Consider the following 17,906-nt stretch of genomic DNA (forward strand, 5'->3'; position numbering starts at 1 on the left):
TCACCTTAACAGTATCATTTATTTTGGAGTCCAGTGTTTAAGAAAATGTGTCCCCCATCCTCCCTCAGTTAAGATTTTTTCTTTTTTTTTAATTTTAAATGATTTTACTATGATGTCCCTAGGTGTATTTTTTTTCCTGCTTGGAGTTGTAAAAATACTTGAATCTGTGATTTGATATCATTTTTGGAAAATTTGCAGGCATAAATTTTTGCCTGAATGCCTGACGTGTATGAAAAATTATTGTGTTTATGACATTAACTCTTGATGGTATTATCTTTTTAAAAGAATTTACTTTTTGCTTTGAGCAGGCAGTTTAGGCAAGAGCAGATCATTGTGGGAATTAGCTGATTAAAAAGCTGAGCTTCAGTCCTTTTAAGGATTGATATATTTACTTTTGGTCCAGGGTTCTTTCACCTTGGCTGATCCTGAGCTTGTTTTGTTTTATATCCCAAGACTTGTAAGACAGTCTAAAATTCTACTTACCTTTTCAATCTAGGCCATCATTTTCTGCTCGTTTTTTCCCCCACCTTACAGATTCTTAGCTCTAAGCTACTGCTTATGAATTGGCTGTTGTCTCAAAGGGAAAACAAGTGCTAAATATCAGTCTCTCCTCTGTACTTCCCTTTTGGACATGTTCTTGATTCTTCACTTTCTTACTACCTCAGTAGCTCTCTGATTTGCTCAAGCAAATATCCACATCTCTGTGTCAGTATCTATAGCTATATCTAATTTTTGAATAGAGTAGTTGGCCTGATAAAAACTCTGTTCTATCCAAAATCATTAGTCTTCACAATCTATCCCATGACAAAAGCTCCCATTGGAGAAAAGCAGTGACCTAGATTATTCTTAGAATATCAATTCCATTCTTTCTCATTCCTCTTGTTTTTTGGGGGAACTTATAAACTTTATAGCAATAAATACATGCACATAAAAATAAAATATAAAAACATCCCTGCTTGAGCACTTTTGGAAAACTTTTACCCTCTATGTATTAATCCATGTAGGGCTTTTTATATACATTCACCAACTCATGCTTGGATGAACAGAGGCTGAGTAGTAAAAGCACTGGTCAAGCCTGCTATCGATCACACATTCCATTTTTATTTGATCACTTCAAAGTATGATATCATCTAGAACGTTCTCTATTTTAGTTTGAATTTAACTTACTCTTTTTACCTTGAATACATTCTAGACTTTATGGCAATTTTAGTTCATAAAATAGACTCACCTTAAGAGATTTTATCATATTCAGTTTGCTGCAGAGTAAGAAAACAAAATACATAAGTCAATCCTTGGGCTAAAGCTTCCCCGCCCCCCCCCCCCCCCCCCCCCGCTAGATCCTCACCAGTGTCTTGTTAAAGCTAGGACCCCATTCAGAGGGGCTTTCCTCACCAGTGTCTTAAGACTAGGACCCCATTCAGAGGGGCTTTCTGATGAAGTGATGGGTGCCTTTCACTTGACTGAACATACCGCCTCCACTCTCCCTCAGATAAGTTCATCAATTTAACTTTGGCCACTATGTACAAGTGACTGAACCTTAATTCATAAGCAGAGACACTAATTAATACAACATTTATTCTTAAATCCTGGACATGTTATTTACCCTTATATATAAAATAGAGTTTAGCACAATAGTGCACATTAAGACTTTTAAAGAATTACTTGTACATGGAGAATTTTAAGTGAATCCATTTCATTTACTCTACTTCCCATGTACTCTCTCCAGTATTTGATCTTCCCTTTTATATATATGTCTTACACTGGTTCTCTTTTTCCATGGGCTCTTCCCCATATGTCTTTTTCCAAAAGAGACATAATCTGCAACCATCTATCTCCAGTTTTATAATGGTCAATATGGGAAAAGTAAAAAAAAAAAAGATAAACAAAAAACCCCTTTGATTCTAGAGAAATACGTTGAGGCATGTTGAGAAAGAGAATCCAATAATGACTAACAAAACCTTTTTAGTAACTTACGGTTTTCAGTTATTTGCTTTCATTAAAATTAAAGAAAAGCCTAACAGCCTGTCAGTCAATAAAACATTAAAATTTACTTTTGGCATATTCAGAAAAAATTCAGTGGCATTGAATGACAAAGAATTGCATTATTATAAACTCCATTCTCATCTACTTGTTTACATGAAATGTTTTATCAGTGATTTGATCTATAAGTAAGAAAAATAGGAGTAGAATTTATATCTCATTCTAGTTATAAGCAATATATATCCATGGAAACAAATTTTTTAAAAAACCACCTACAAATTAGTCTAAACTCTCAGATGAATTTTCAGTAAGATGTCAAATATTTTATGTTTAATAATGACAAAATTTAATGTTTATGATTTTATTAACTGTTCTAGTAGTTATTGTATAATTTAGAAAAAAGGTATTTTTAATATAGCTTTTTGGTTATAGGATATTTTTTAAAATTTCAATTTATATTCTTATTTGTTACAGAAAAGTATTATAAGGGATAAAGAAAATATTTTAAACACTAAAATATGCTATAATACTGTGAGGAAAGCAAAATAAAAATAAAGATCCAATGAATACTGTTAAATGTCTGTTGAAGTGTTTGTTCATGTATTATTGATGTTGGTGGGAATCAAATTGCTGTGATATTTAGATTCTACTAGATACACTGAAAAGAATGGCATAATAGTTTTTCTTACAGTATATCACCAGACATCATCTCATTTGCACATATTTAAGTGCATAAGTTGATAAATGTCATCAACTTAAAATACGTGAAAGGGTACTTACTTTTGCATGTTTAATTTGAGGTATGCAGGCAATACTCTTCTGGCACATATAGTAAGTGAAAGGCTGGATGGCAGATTCCCAGACTAGAGTTAAACACACTGGCAGATCTTTATTGATAATTTTATGGTGATTTAAAAAAATTTCTCAACTTAAAATTTGGTGTTATGAAATCTGTCATGAACAATTTGTCACGCTACCATCCAATTGGTTTCACAAAGCCAGTCAAGTCATGGTGGTAGAAATGTTGAAAAAAACTGCTTCACTGCTTGCGTGAGGTCTTCCAGAAATTCTGTTGCTAGTATTCTAGTCATTACTGTAAAAAAAGAAAAATCAAACAAAAATTCTATGTAATCAAAGCCTAATTCTCACCTAGTAATAGAACTGACAGCTTTTACAAAGTGAAATGGTTACATTTTCTATCTCTGAAGGAAGAATTTTGATGACAGTTTGGATGTATCTTATTAGAAAGTTTTGTAGTTAGTTGTCATAAGAGTATAGTTAAGTAGTTGCATTTTTTGGAAAGCACTAACCTTTATTTAACATCCCCTTACCACCTACATTCTTTCATGCCTGCATACACAAGCTTTGTCATAGTCGGCTTGAAGGCAGTTTTGAGGACAACACCTATGAATTTCACATCTTGTTTTCTCATCTTACTGTGCTGGCAAGACTTCAAGGAAGTAGTTAACCTTGTCTCTTGCTTGAATTATTAATAAAATGGAAATTTTTTTTCAAGTTGGGGTCTCATTCTGTTGCCCATGCTGGAGTGCAGTGGCATGATCACAGCTCACCACAGGTTTGGCCTCCTGGGCTTGGGTGATCCTTTCACCTCAGCCTCCAGCTGGGATGACAGGCATGTGCCACCAAATCCAGCTAATTTTTAAATTTTTTTGTAGAGACAAGTTATCTCTTTGTTGCCTGGGCTGGTCTCAAACTGGGCTTAAGCAATTCTCCTGTCCTTGGCCTCCTAAAGTGCTGGGATTATAGGCATGAACCGCCCCACACCTAGCCTTAAAATGGAATATTTTAAGTCACTAAATGTGATGTACCCAGGTTTGGGGTAATCCTCTTTATTAAATGAGGAAGTTGCTATTTGCTTATAGTTTTAAGTTCTGAATGGATGATAATTTTTGTCAAATGCTTTTTCTTTATCTTTTGAGATGACAAGGTTTTTTTCCCCTCCCTCTCTATTTTTATGGTGGATTACATAAATAGATTTTGAACCATCCTTGCATTCCTGATATAAACCCAACTTGGTCATGAGCTATACTAATAATATATTTGTGGGTTTTAAAAATATTTTATTTTCATAATTTACACCTTCATTCACAAGTATATTAACCTATGATAATTTTTCATATATGTATTCATAAGTGAGATTAATTTATAATTAATTATATTAGTTTCTAATTTTCTTTCAGTTTTGGCTATCATTTTTGTTTTCATTTTTTGAAACAAATTTCTACATGTACACTTCAGTGTGGCAGAATTTCTGCTTCACTGTGGTTACTGTTTTCCCCTTTCCATACTCTGTTCCTTGGAAGTGAATCACTAAGTTCAGCCCACACTCAAGGGCTGCAGAAGTAGACTTAACCTTTTGGACAAAGAAATATTGAAGAATTTGTGAACATACTTTAAAATCCCCACAATGGAGGTAATAATACATGTGCAGATTTGGGTGGAGTACAGTGTTTTTATAAACAGTGTTCTTTCTAATTTAAGGAAGCCTAAGAAGCAGAAAGGAATTTGAAATTGGTGTGGTAGCTATATAATTTATGATTTTATCCAAACTCTGATATTCTATCAATAAAAATAGCTCTACTGCCATCAATTTACATACACTTCATATTAACTAAACTATAAAACACTTAAGATATTAAGACCAAAAAATAAACTTCAGCAAAGCAATACATTCTTTTTCTCTTCTACCTGTCATAAATTAGAGTTTAGATACACTTGAGCCCTTTGAGCCTATGTTGTAATTCACTATAAGTGTCCTGTGACATCAGAGTTTTTCTAATAGGTTGTCTACATTTTGGTTGTACTTGGCTTACACTCAGTTGCAAAACTTTAATGAAAGAAAACAACACTTACCATACACCAGGGGAACCAGGGAGATACCAGTACTTAGCATATCTTGCTAAATAGGCAGCCTCATCTTCTTCAAAAATCCATAATTATTTAAAGAAGATTGTGCTTAAAGATAGTGATTCACATGCTGCTGCAAAAGGTACATTTACATATCACTGTGAAGCATGACTTTTCATTTAAATCAGATGATTACTCTAAAATCATTTTATTCATTTTCCAATAATTTTATTTCACATGTGAAAAGCAAAGCTATAATTACCAAAGTTTGGCAGTTACATGATGCCAGTTTTATGTCAATGTCAGATATGTCAAAAGAGAGCAGGTTAGTGCTAAAAATGGTTCAAATTTTAAAAAGCCAATTCAAGGAACAAAATAAACCTTTTGGAGATTTTATTTTGATGGTGAATTATCTAACAATAAAATGTCCCATGTTGTCAATTAAAAAGTCTAATATTGAATAGATTTTTTTTTTTTTTGAGTCAGGGTCTCATTCTGTCACCCAGTCTGGGATGCGATGGCACAATCACTGCTCATCGCAGCCTTGACCTCCTGGGCTCAGACAATCCTGCTGTCTCAGTCTCCTGAGTAGCTGGTACTATAGGCACACACCACCAAGCCTAATTTTTTTTATTTTTTATTTTTCTAGAGATGAGGTCTCACTATGTTGCTTAGGCTGGTCTCGAAGCCCTGGGCTCAAGCAATCCTCCCACTTTGGTCTCCCAAAGTGCTGGGATTACAAGCATAAGCCACCACACCTAGCAAAATGCTTTTTGATGGTTTTGTTCTTCATTTATTACTGTGTAACAAATAACGCTCAAAACTTGGCAATTTAAACCAATATGCACTTATCTGACAGAGTTTTCTGTGGGGCAGGAATCTGGGAATTTGAGAATGACTTATTTGGGTATTTCTGGATTGGGGCTTGTAATGAAGTTGAGGTCAAGATGTTGGCCATGTCTGCAGTCATCTGAAGGCTTGACTGGGGATTGAGGATCCACTTCCAAAACGGCTCACTCACGTGGCTGGCTATGGGCAGGAAACTGTGTTCCCTTACCACAGAGAGATGCTTGAATGTCCTCCCAAACGTGGCATCTGGGTTCTCTCAGAGTGAGTGATCCAATACAGTAAGAAGCTGTAAAACCATTTTTAAAAAAAGTGATGAGTCTTACTGTGTTGTCCAGGCTGGAGTGCAGTGGCTATTCACAGGCATAATCATCATATGCCACGGCTTCAAATCGTTGGCCTCAAGCATTCCTCCTGCCTCAGCGTCCCAAGTAGCTGAGACTATTGGTGCTCACCACTGTGCCTGACTTGTAATACCTTTTATCACCGTTCTCAAAGTCTATATCATCACTTTGAGCTTTCTATTACAGCACTCCTAGCTGTGGTATGTTTAACCTCACTCTGCACTTGTGACATGTTCCTTATGCCAGTCACTGCATCTTAAGCCCTCCATTTGAGCATACTTCACTGTACATTAAATAGAATAGGTTCACAAAGAACTCAGTTCATCAACACAAGCTATACCTCTGTCCTGAGAGTAGAAGCTGGTGCCATCTGTCAATTCTCTCAACTCTTGTATGAACTGTTGTAGTGAGATGCTCAGCGAGTACGATAGTAAGGGATCTAATGGCCATAGACTCAGACACTCTTTTTTCTCAGTTTCAATGTTTGTATCCCTGGGGCCAGTTCAGAGCTGGCCCAGCCTTGCCAGTGTAAGCCACCCCATTTCCCTTAACTGTGAGACAAGGGAGTTGCTAAGATTTCTGCAGCCATCAGTACACCTGTGAAGGGAGTAGGCATCTTCCCAAAGTCTCTATTCTCATGGTTATCAACCCTGGCTGCATTTTAGAGTCATGGGGGATGGAAAAGATACTAGTTCCCATCTCTCACTGCCTGAGATTCTGATTCAATAGTATATGATGGAGTTTCTGGCATCAGTATACTTTGAAATATAGCCAGCCAATTATAATGTGCACCCAGGGTTGAGAACCATTGCTCTATACTCTTCTTGATTAATTAGAACAGGGATTAGCAAATTTTTTCTGTAAAGGGCTAGTAAGTATTTTAGGCTTTATTTTAGTAAATAAAATCTTATTTACTAAAACGGGTTGACTGTGGTTCAACAAAATTTTATTTACTAAACCAGGTTGTGGTCTGGATTTGGCTTATGGGCTATAGTCTGCCAACCTGTAAACTAGATCAATACAATTCAAATAACACCTTGAAGCAATAATAGAGTGTTAGGGCTGGTCCACCAAGCTACAGGAGTCTCATTAGTGTGTCCTGAATTCTGGCAATGGTAAACAGTTCAATTTTCCTAATCTACACCCATTTGAAACTAGCTACTTGGCAAAGTCTAGGTGTGGTAGCATTTGTCTTTCTAGATAAGACTGGACCAGTAGGACCTATCCTTCCAGTGGAATCACCACCATTACCCTATGGTGGCAGGTTAATGGAGGGGAAAGTAAACTTTGAGGCAGAAACATGGTCTATAGGTTAGGACTCTTGCCACAGCTGTGATATTTCCCCAAAGGCCCTGTTCACATGCAGTCATGGCTTCTAGTCACTGGTCTTTTTCTCTCATTTGACTGAAAGTGAGTTTGGCATATAATTTCCACGGGTCTATTGCACTTCTTTGTATTGCAAAAAAGCAACTAATTGCCTTTTGTTCTAGACTGTATGTTAAAAAATGTTTGCGTAGTGAACATCCTTAGAAGATGGAATAGTGTCTCTCTCCAAAGCAAAGAGAAGACATCTTTAAAACAAAAAGCAGACATTTTTCTCCAGTCTTCTTTTTTTTCACAGCAAAAGGAGGGCATGCTAATGCCTGTAATGAAAGATTAGGGTTCCTAAGTTCAGGGTGTCTGTACTATAATGCAACCCACAGTGTGTACAGGTATCTGTCCATTTGGGCCCATTCATGTTGCCCCCATAAGATTTAGGGCAAGGGGAAACTGATGAAAATATGCTGATGTTCATGCTAATTGTTGTGCTATGGGTAATAAAGTCCTTTGTCTCTGACCAGGAGGCTTTGTTGCTTCTGCCAATAGTGAAAATGTGGCAGACTAATTTGTTAGATTGCAAGCAGGGTACAATCTCAGATCCTTTACATTTTTTGACAGTGCAGTGTCCTGCAGTTTTCCTTTGTTGAACTTCCACTGTGGGTTTACTGACGCCAAGGAGTTTTGATAGTCCACTCTCCAAATGTGATGACATTTACAAAAACATTTCCATGGGAGTCACAACCAAGTGCTATAGGTTAGAAACAGGTGTCCCTGGTGACCACCAGAGGTCTTATCTTTAACTCACTCCTTCCCCACTCTTCTCTTAAGCCATGAGATTTTTCTTGCCAATTCAACTGCCTATGTTAATGAGCTAGGTCAATCTGGTTGGGGTTTAAAAATTTGTGAGAATTATGTGAAACTCAGCTTCAGTTGTTTTCACTTGGCCACCATGAGCAAAAACCAAATTCAAGTCATGCTCTGGATAGCATGGTCTAATGATGAAGTTAATGGTGTGACCATAAAATCCTTGATTAAGACCTCAGAAAGATCAAAGGTGGTACCTCAGAGCATTGTTCAGTCAGAACAAAAGGCCCTCTAAATATTTTATGGTTGTACCCCACAAATCCTCTCAAACAATAGGTATTCTAGGAAGCCCTAAAATATCTTAGCAGAAGCCCAAATAGAGAAGGGCTTAACTTGAAAAATATAGGTGTGGCATATAACTAGTAGAGTTAAGCTCCAAAACATCTACAAGAGGCCTTAAAGTTTTGAAGAGAAAGTGGAAATACAGCCTAGACTGAAAGAGAGACCATACCCAATGGAAAGAGGCCTAGGGTCTCTAAACTTCTACAAGAAGGAACCAGTCTGAGAAAACTACTCAGATGCAAACACATGCTACCTTTGATGAAAAAGAAAGACAAATCAGAGGGCAGAACCAAGTGCTTAGAGGGTGGGACCAAATGCCACAGAGAGTCATTTCTGGGCAAGAGTAGAACTGAATCCTAATCAAGGATATCCCAACATATGCCTGGCTGAATACCTCGGGACCAATCACTCCTTCTTGTCTCCCATTTCCCCACTTTTCAACAGGATTGTCTATAGCCATGATTGTATGTCTGTCCCACTGTGGTACATTGGGTGACGGGGAGGCAGATAACATTTTTCATTTCACAGGTATACAGATAAAGAGTTGCTATACTTGAGCTGTATTTAAGGCACTCCACTCGAGGGGTCTCATTCACACCTAGACCTGATATTTTAGTTCACCTCTTCCCTAGTGCCATATTACTTGTGCCATGCACTGTGCCTTGGGTTCTCCATTTGAGCATACTTAGGATTATATTAGAATATTATACTGCATTATAATAGAATAGGCCCATCCAGTGCTGCTATAAAGATTCTGGACTTTGGCTGATGGGATGAGATTTTGGGAGGCTTTGTATGGCCAACAGAACACATCAGAAAAGATACTAAGTCACTCATTTCTCAGATAAAATTTTAAAAGATTGCAGCTTCCAGGTTATTCTCTTTCTCTCTCAGATCACTTGCTCTGGTAGCAGCCTTATGAAGAGATCCACATGCAAAGGAAATAAGTCTTCCTGGAGCAAGGATGAAAGTGGATCATTAAACCCTCTTTGAATCTTGAGACGACTAAAGCCCTAGCTGACAGCTTTATTGCAATCTCATAAACCCTGAGCTGGAACCACCCAGCTAAGTGCTTCCAGATTTCTGACCCTCCAGAAATAAGTGTTGTTGCTTTATGCTGCTAATTTTGGGGGTATTTTGTTATGTAGGAATAGATAACTATGATGAAAACATAGATGAGTGTAGTCACCAGTAATTTAAAAATATATATACATATATTTACAATATGTCTGAAGCATCAAACCCCATGTGCGACCCTAATTCAGTCTGGATCTCTCCGATTCCAGGTGAAGAAAGTTTTCAGCTTCTAATGGCCCATGAGGTGAGATTGGGTCCACTAGATTATTCAGTATAATCTCCCTATTTTAAAGTCCATAATCTTAATTACAACTATAAAGTTCCCTTTGCCATGTAATATAACATATTCATGGATTCCCAAAAAGTAGGGCAGGGGCATTTTTTGAGGGACAGTTCATTCTGTCTGCATATGCATGTATATACCTCTAAATGATTTATCAATAAATTTTGCACCATTAAAAAATTTTTTTTTGAGTCAAGCCTGGAGTGCAGTGGCATGCATGATCATGGATCACCACAGCCTTGACCTATTGGGATCAGATGATACTCTTGCCTCAGCCTCCCAAGTAACTAGGACATAGGAACGTGCCACCATGCATGGCTAATTATTATTTTTTTTTGTAGAGTCAAGGTCTTACTATGTTGCCCAGGCTAGTCTCGAACTACTAAGCTCAAGCAATCCTCCCTCCTTGACCTCCCAAACTGTACACAGATGTGAGCCACTGTACCTGGCCAAAACTTTTCTGTTTGATATCTTTGTGCAACTTATCTATGTTGATGAGTAATTCACCCATTCTGACACATTCCACTATTAAGTTTTTCATACTTTGGCAAATTAACTTTAGGTTGTTTTCAGTTTTCCCTATTGTGAATAATATTGCTGTAAACATTTTTGTACATATCTGTTGGTACACTCCAGTATCAATATCCAGAAGGAGAATTAAATTATTTCCCAGACTCTGGTGTGGCCATGTGCTCCCTGAGCTATGGCCATGCCATGTTTCTTGGCTTTGTTCCCCTTTCCTACCTTGGAGAGATAAATCTTCTTTCTCCCTGATTTACTTTTTAAATAAACTATATTTTCTAATCTAAAAAAAAATTGTTTTCCAGAAAGGTGTCAGTTTACACTCTTGCTAGAGGTATATTAGAGTTCCTAATGTGTTATATCTTCACAAATATTTGGTGAATTTTTGCCAATCTAGTGGATCTAAAATAATATTGATTTGTATTTTCCTAATGAATAATACGGCTAAAATTTTCATGTAATTATTAGCCATTTGGATGTTTTTCTCTATTATCATTGAAACATTTTTATACTGAATTTCTATTGTTTGTTTTTTTTTTTGCTTGTTTGTAAAATTTAATTCCTTATGTACTTTTCCTACTAATGTCTTCACATGTTGCAAACATTTTCTACTTGGTCAATTGTCTTAATTTTCTTTATAGTACCTTTTAAAGAATAAAATTCTTTAATTTTAACACAGCTGGATTTACCAGTCTTTTAGGGTCTGTATTTCTTTTTTGTTGTTTTATAGAAACACTTTTCTTCCCCATGCTATAAAGATATTCACTTGTATTTTTTCCAAAATTTAAAATACAACCTTTCTTATTTACCCCTTAATCCATTGTAGTGGACTTCTGTTGGTGTGAAGTAGGAATTCAATTTCATTTTTTCTCTTTATATATAATCACTTATACAAGTACTAGTTATAGAATATTCAGCATGATCTGCAATGCCGTTTCCATCATGTTTCTTTATGGGCTTCCGATTCTGTTTCAACCTATCTTTGGGTCAATAGAAAACTGTCTTACTTTTTGTTGTTTAGTAATAAATATTGGCATCTAGGTGGCTTAAACTCTTCCATGCTCCTCTTATTTTCTGAAAATCTCTTGGCCATTTGTTCAGGTTTTATGGAAAACACTTTTGCAACTGGAATTGCACTCTAAGTATAGGAAGAATTGGTATCTTTATGGTAGTGAGTCTCCTAGTCAAAAACATGGAGTAACTTTCCACTTATTTAGTTCTTTAAAATGTCTTTCATCAGATTTTAAAGATTTATGCATGTTAGTTTTGTGCACAAGTTAACTTGATTCTACAATGCCTTGTTATTTGTGTCATCATTGTAAATGATATTATTAAATACGCTTTTTCTACTTTTGGGGGACTAGTTCATAGAAATACAAATGATGTTTGAATAATGATCTTACAACCACTTTCCTAAGCTCTCTTATTATTACTTATATTTTAACTATAGAATTTTTTAGGATTTCTTGGTATAATCATATTATTCATTAATAATGTCAGTTTTGTTCATATTTTCCTATTCCTTTCCTTTTGTCTTTCTTTTCTTTTCTTTTTTTTGAGTTGGAGTCTCACTCCATCGCCCAGACTGGAGTGCAGTGGCACACTCCCAGCCACCGCAGCCTCAACCTGCTTGGCTCCAGTGATCATTCCACCTCAGCCTTCCAAGTAGCCGGAACTATAGGCACGCACTGCCATGCCTGGCTACTTTTTAAAATTTATTGTAAAGATGAGGTCTTGCCAAGTTGCCCGTGTGGGTCTTGAACCCACGGACTCAGGCAATCCACTTGCCTTGGCCTTCCAAAGTGCTGGAATTATAGGCTGAGCCACTGAGCCCAACCTGTTTTTCTTTTCTTATTTTGCTGGCTAGGACTTCCAAAGGAAAGGTTGGATAGGAATGGTGATAGCTGGAAATTTTCTTGTTTCTGATTTTTAAAGAGAATGCTTCCAGTGTTCCTATTTGAAGAATATTTGTCATAGTTTTTCATATATAGACCATGTTGCATTAAGAAAGTTCATTCTCTTCCCAGTTTGCTGAGTATATTGAATTTTAACAAATGTTTGTCCACATCTGTTGAGGTGATAATATATTATTTTTCTTTCCTTTAATCTATCAGAATGATAAATGGAATTTATAGATTTTTCTATTAAACCATGGTTACATTCCTGAGATAAACTCAACTTGCTCATAGTGTATCATCTGTTTTATATATACTGCTAAATTTAGTTTGTTGAGGTTTTATTATTTTTTTCCTCTATGTGGATGTGATTGGTTTGTAATTTTCCTTTCTTATGTAACTTTTATCTGGTTTGGTTATTAAGGATATACTTGCCTAATACAATCATTCAGGGAAAGAATTACAAGAATCACCTCTTCATCACAGGCATATACAAGGCGGACCCAAAAAACCCAGAATAGATTTATTAAAAATTTGGGTATTTATTCTTACATGTTTAAAATTCAGTCACATTCAAAGTACTCTCTGATGCAATATACCTAATATACCTTTTTCTACTGCGCAAAACAGTTTTTGAACGTGACAATTTTGATGCCTTTTAGAGCTTCTGCCATTTTTAATTTCACCTCTTCCACTTCGGCAAAATGTTTACTTTTGAGGACACTTTTTTCATCTGGAGAAACAGAAAGAAGTAGCTTGGGGCAAGATTGGGTGAATAGGGAGGGTGGGACACAGGGGTCATGTCATTTTTGGTCAAAAACTGCTGAACATTCAGTGTGGTGTGGGCAGGTATGTTTGTAAATCATTCATCATGAAATGTGCAAATGTGTTGAAAGAATCTCCAAAAAAAATTCACTGAAGCTGAATGCAGCCTCTCAGCAATGCTATCTGACACACTGATGCCAGTATGTTCCTAGAACACTTATCTAGTGAGGGAAGCCTATACTACAGGGGGCCTGCCTCCATAAAATAATTCTTGGTTTTTTTGGGCCCCCTTTGTAGTTAAACTATATTAGTATCCTCTGACTGAGTCCTGACCCCTCGAATGTTAAGTCATTTATGCTACTTTCAGGACTGGCTCATAAAAATCTCCCATGCATGGTTTTCCTCTTTTTGCCCTATCTATTCTGACTGACTTAGAGGGTATAGGCTGAGAATGATGGTAGCACAAAAACGTAAGGACCCTGACTCTGAATGACTGAACAGAATATTCTCCATCCCCTGGGCAAATCACATCACACTCTAAAATGAATAAGCAGTACACTTTTATTGTGTCACTAATAAATAACTTGGCACATTGAAGTACCAACTGAACTTCTGTGCATGAGATTAACATAGACTAAGATCATGGTGCTGCTCACATGAATTTAAAATAATGAAATGTACACCTGATGGAACTAGAGATCACCATTCTAAGTGAACTTTTTCAGAAACAAAAAATGAAACCACATGTTCTCACTTATACACGGGAGCTAAATGGTCACAAAGACGGAAATAACAGACACTGGGGACACCAATAAGGAGAGAGACAGGGATGGAAGTTAGGGTTCAGAAAGTACTTACTGGGTACAATGACAACTCTCTAGGACATAGGCCACCTGAGACTCAATCCCCACAACTACACAATATGTTCATGTAACAAACATGTATGTGTAACCACTGAATCTAAAATAAAAATGGAAAAAATAAAAAAGAAAGACAAATTTCAAAAAACATACACCTATTGGGCTTGGTGGCTCACACCTGTAATCCCAGCACTTTGGGAAGTGGAGGCGAGAGGACTGCCTGAGCTCAGGGGATTCAAGGCCAGCCTGGACAACTTGGTGAGACCTCATCTCTACATAAAATAAAAGAATTAGCCAGGTGTGGTGATGCATGCCTGTAGTTTCAGCTACTTGGAAGGCTGAGGCAGAAAGATTGCCTGAGTCCAGCAGGTCAAGGCTGCTGTGGCCGTGTGCATGCCATTGCACTCCATCCTGGGTGACAGAGTGAGACTTCAGCTCAAAAACAACATAACAACAAAACCCAACAACAAAAAAAATGCACACCTGAGAAGCCTCTGCCTAAATTCAGAACTGAAACACTGCCAGTACCTTGAAGGTGTCTACCTTGGTGCCTGTTCATCCCCTACCCTTTGGCCCTGCCATTCCTGTCTCCTCTCATCCCACTGGCTATCACTAGTCTGAATTTTTTGTTTATCATTTCATTGCTTTTTTGTTTATTTGCTTTGTTTTGATGTTTCTGACATTAAAAAACCTCAAGAAAATTTATCTTCGAACAGTTTTTGGTTTACAGGAAAGCTAATGAGAAAGTGCAGAGAATTTCCACAAACAAACTCTCCCTGACCACACATAGTTTCCCAATTATTTGAATCTTGCATCAGTGTGGTACATTTATTACAACTGATAAACCAGTATTGACACATTATTGCTAACTAAAGTTCATAATCTGTATTAGGGTTCAATATTTATTCAGTAATTTTAAAAAGTCCATTATTATTTCTTCTTTGATGTGTGAACTGTTTAGAAGCATACTTTAAATTTTGTAAGTGGGTTGGGTGTGGTATAATCCCTATAATCCCAGCACTTTGGGAATCCAAGATTGGAGGATCACTTGAGGTCAGAAGTTTGAGACCAGCCCAGGTAGCATAGCAAGACTTCTATGTTGGTCTCTACAAAAAATCTAAAAATTATCCAGGAATGTGGCATGAGCTTGCAGTCCCAGCCAGGAGGTTGAGGCTGTGGTGAGCTATGATCATGCCACTGCACTCCAGCTTTGGCAACAGAGACCCTGACCAAAAGAATAATAAGAAAAATAAATAGATGGTGATCGGACAGGTCAGACTGTGAGAGCCTCTGTGAAAACATGTGTCCATAAAGACTCTCTGCGTGAATAGGCGTGTGCTGGTGGGAGAGTGAAAGTCTGTCTGAGAGGAGACTAGGGTTCAAGCACCAGGGACCCCTCGGAGGGTGACTGCAAGCCCCCACCACCCTGAGATTGGAGCGCTGGGCACAAAATCGTCTGCTATAGTTCGCGTGGGACGCTCCTGAGAAGAGCCTGTGAAACCAGTTGATTATCATCACCTGGTGCCTGGACCACACCATCACCTGTTACAGAGGATCAGCTGGAGCCCCAGATCTGATCAGTGGCGAGAGAGGATTGGGGAGAGCCAGAGAGGTGCCCCATGCCTAGTGAGGAGATGCAGACTGCAGCCATTATCTCTGTCCAAGGACCAGGCAGAGACCTGCATTGGCCCACCCAGATCCTCCCAGCTCTGCCCAGCTTCCAACTTGGGACCTAAAGTAATCTCATCAAACTGGAAGAGACAGAAGCCCTTCCCCCATGCTGGATCAGACACAGGTCAGATCTGAGTGGCAGGCTTGACAAGTTGCAAGCTGAGTGAGTCCAGATCTGATCCACCCTCCTCCCACAGTAGGCCTGGGGAATCTGACCCAAGCTGTGAGCATATCAGCCTGTGCTGAGAGCTAGAGATTAGAGCTGAAAGGATGTTGGACTTACAGGAATGACCTCAGAGCGAGTTTGGCTTCTTGTTTTTTTTTTTTGGTCTGTTTGGCTTATTTTTGTTTGTTTTAGATTTTTTTCTCTTTCATTCTGTTTTTGATAATGCTTTCATACTTGCTTTATTTCTGTTATTTTACTGATTTTTAAAAATTTTCTTTAGACTTCCCGTTTGTGTATGGGAAGAGTACATCAATAGGGAGGTGTTCTTGTATTGTGTGTTTGTATGATTATCTCTATGTTTCAGTTTTTTTTTTAACTCTTTTCTGTCTTTGTGTCTCTTTCATTTGTTAGTTGGTACATCTGTCTGTTTTCCCTCTTACTCTTCTCTCTCTCCACCTTCCTCTTGCCCCCCTCCCATCCTTTTCCCATTATTTTCCTTTTTCTTACCTCATTTTGCTTCCAGGGAGCAAATCTATACCCTCACTGCATGGGCAGATTGTAAGGCAGTAGAAAGTGGGTTCCAGGGTGCCCATACACCTGCTGGTGGATATTAGGATCTGCAGATAGAGTTTCAATCACAGGTCCACCTTCAACTAAATCTCAAAACCACAAAAATTACACCCACCGACCCAAAAAATCAGCTCAGAATTGAACAAAGTCAAAGGATCCACATAAGGAAGAATAGGAGATTGGGCAAACAGAAGTAAAAGCAACCCCGCCATCCCTGAACAACAGAATTAAAGAAGGGGGGGAAGTGGGGGGGGGGGAGGAAAATAAACAAAAGAAGAATATGGGTCTCATACCTGTGAGGTCAGACACTGAGAAAACAAACTACGGAATGCAAACAATGAAGGGCTCCAGAATGACTGGTCTCAAGCTACAAACCCAGATATCAGGGCATTAAGAGAGAGAATAAATAGAATTGAGGAGAGACAAGAGGAAAATATGAAGGAGTTGATAACTGAGATAACAGTAGTAAAGAATACTGTCAATGAAATAAAAACAAACTGAGAAGCATGGAAAGCAGAATCAGCCAAGTAGAAGAAAGAATCTTAGAGCTTGAGGACCAAAATATAGAACTAATCTAAACTGTCAAAAACATAGAAAAGAAGCTTAAACAGAAAGAACAAAACCTTCAAGAGAAGAGAAATTATTTCAAAAGGCTGAACCTAAGAGTAATTGAACTTCCTGAGGCAGAAAGAGAGACAGAGACCACCCTGGAACAAACATTCCATGAAATTTTTCAAGAAAACTTTCCTCATCTTATCAGTGATGTGACCATTCAAACACAAGAGATTCAGAGAACACCAGCAAGACAACCAATGAGACCAACTCCTAAACACATAGTAATTCACCTAAACAAAGTAGGTATAAAAGAAAAAAATCCCAACGGCAGCAAGAGTAAGGTCAGACTACCTACCAGGGAAGACCAATTAAAATAGCAGCAGATTTATCTAAGAAACACTTCAGGCTAGGAGAGCATGGAGCCCAATCTTCAAAGTTCTCAAAGAAACAATTTCAACCAAGAATAATCTACCCAGCTAAGCTAAGCTTCCTCAGTGAGGGAGAATTAAAATTTTTCCCAGACATCCAATCCCCAAGAACTTACACTGCCTCTAGACCAGCGCTACAAGAAACACTTAAGAAAGTATTAAAGACAGAAGAAAAGGGAAAAAGAACAATGTTCTTCACAAGAGTGCAGGAAAAAGATTGAAAACACATGAATCAACCCAAAAATCAAAAGAAAGACAAAAAACAAACAGGAACAACAATAACTCTATAAGAGCCTCAAGACAGGGATAAACCCTCACATTTAAATAATTAGCCTGAATGTGAATGGACTAAATGCAGCACTGAAAAGACACAGAATGGCAAAATGGATAAAATATCATGAGGCAACAATATATTATCTCCAAGAGACTCATCTCACCAGAAATGACACTCACAGACTCAAAGTAAGAGGATGGGAAGCAAAATTTCAGGCAAACAGAACATAAAAGAAAGCAGGAGTTAGGATCTTAATATCAGACAAAATACACTTTAAGTTATCAAAAAGCTCACTATATCCATCCTAAAAATATATGCACCCAACATAGGAGCACC

General features: G+C 37.6%; 1 protein-coding gene across 1 annotated transcript in view; it reads right to left on the minus strand.

The window, feature by feature from the left end:
* Positions 1-5,932: 5,932 nt before the first annotated feature.
* The window catches only part of N6AMT1 (N-6 adenine-specific DNA methyltransferase 1 (putative)), a 36,915-nt gene continuing 24,941 nt past the window's right edge, over positions 5,933-17,906 (minus strand). The window contains exon 7 of the mRNA XM_021715755.1: positions 5,933-5,983. The gene's annotated coding sequence lies outside the window, so the exon portion shown is untranslated. The remainder of the gene's footprint in view (positions 5,984-17,906) is intronic.

This window comes from Carlito syrichta, unplaced genomic scaffold (assembly GCF_000164805.1).
Source record: "Carlito syrichta isolate Samal-C Ts95f unplaced genomic scaffold, Tarsius_syrichta-2.0.1 Scaffold307345, whole genome shotgun sequence".
NCBI classification, from domain to species: Eukaryota; Metazoa; Chordata; class Mammalia; order Primates; family Tarsiidae; genus Carlito; species Carlito syrichta.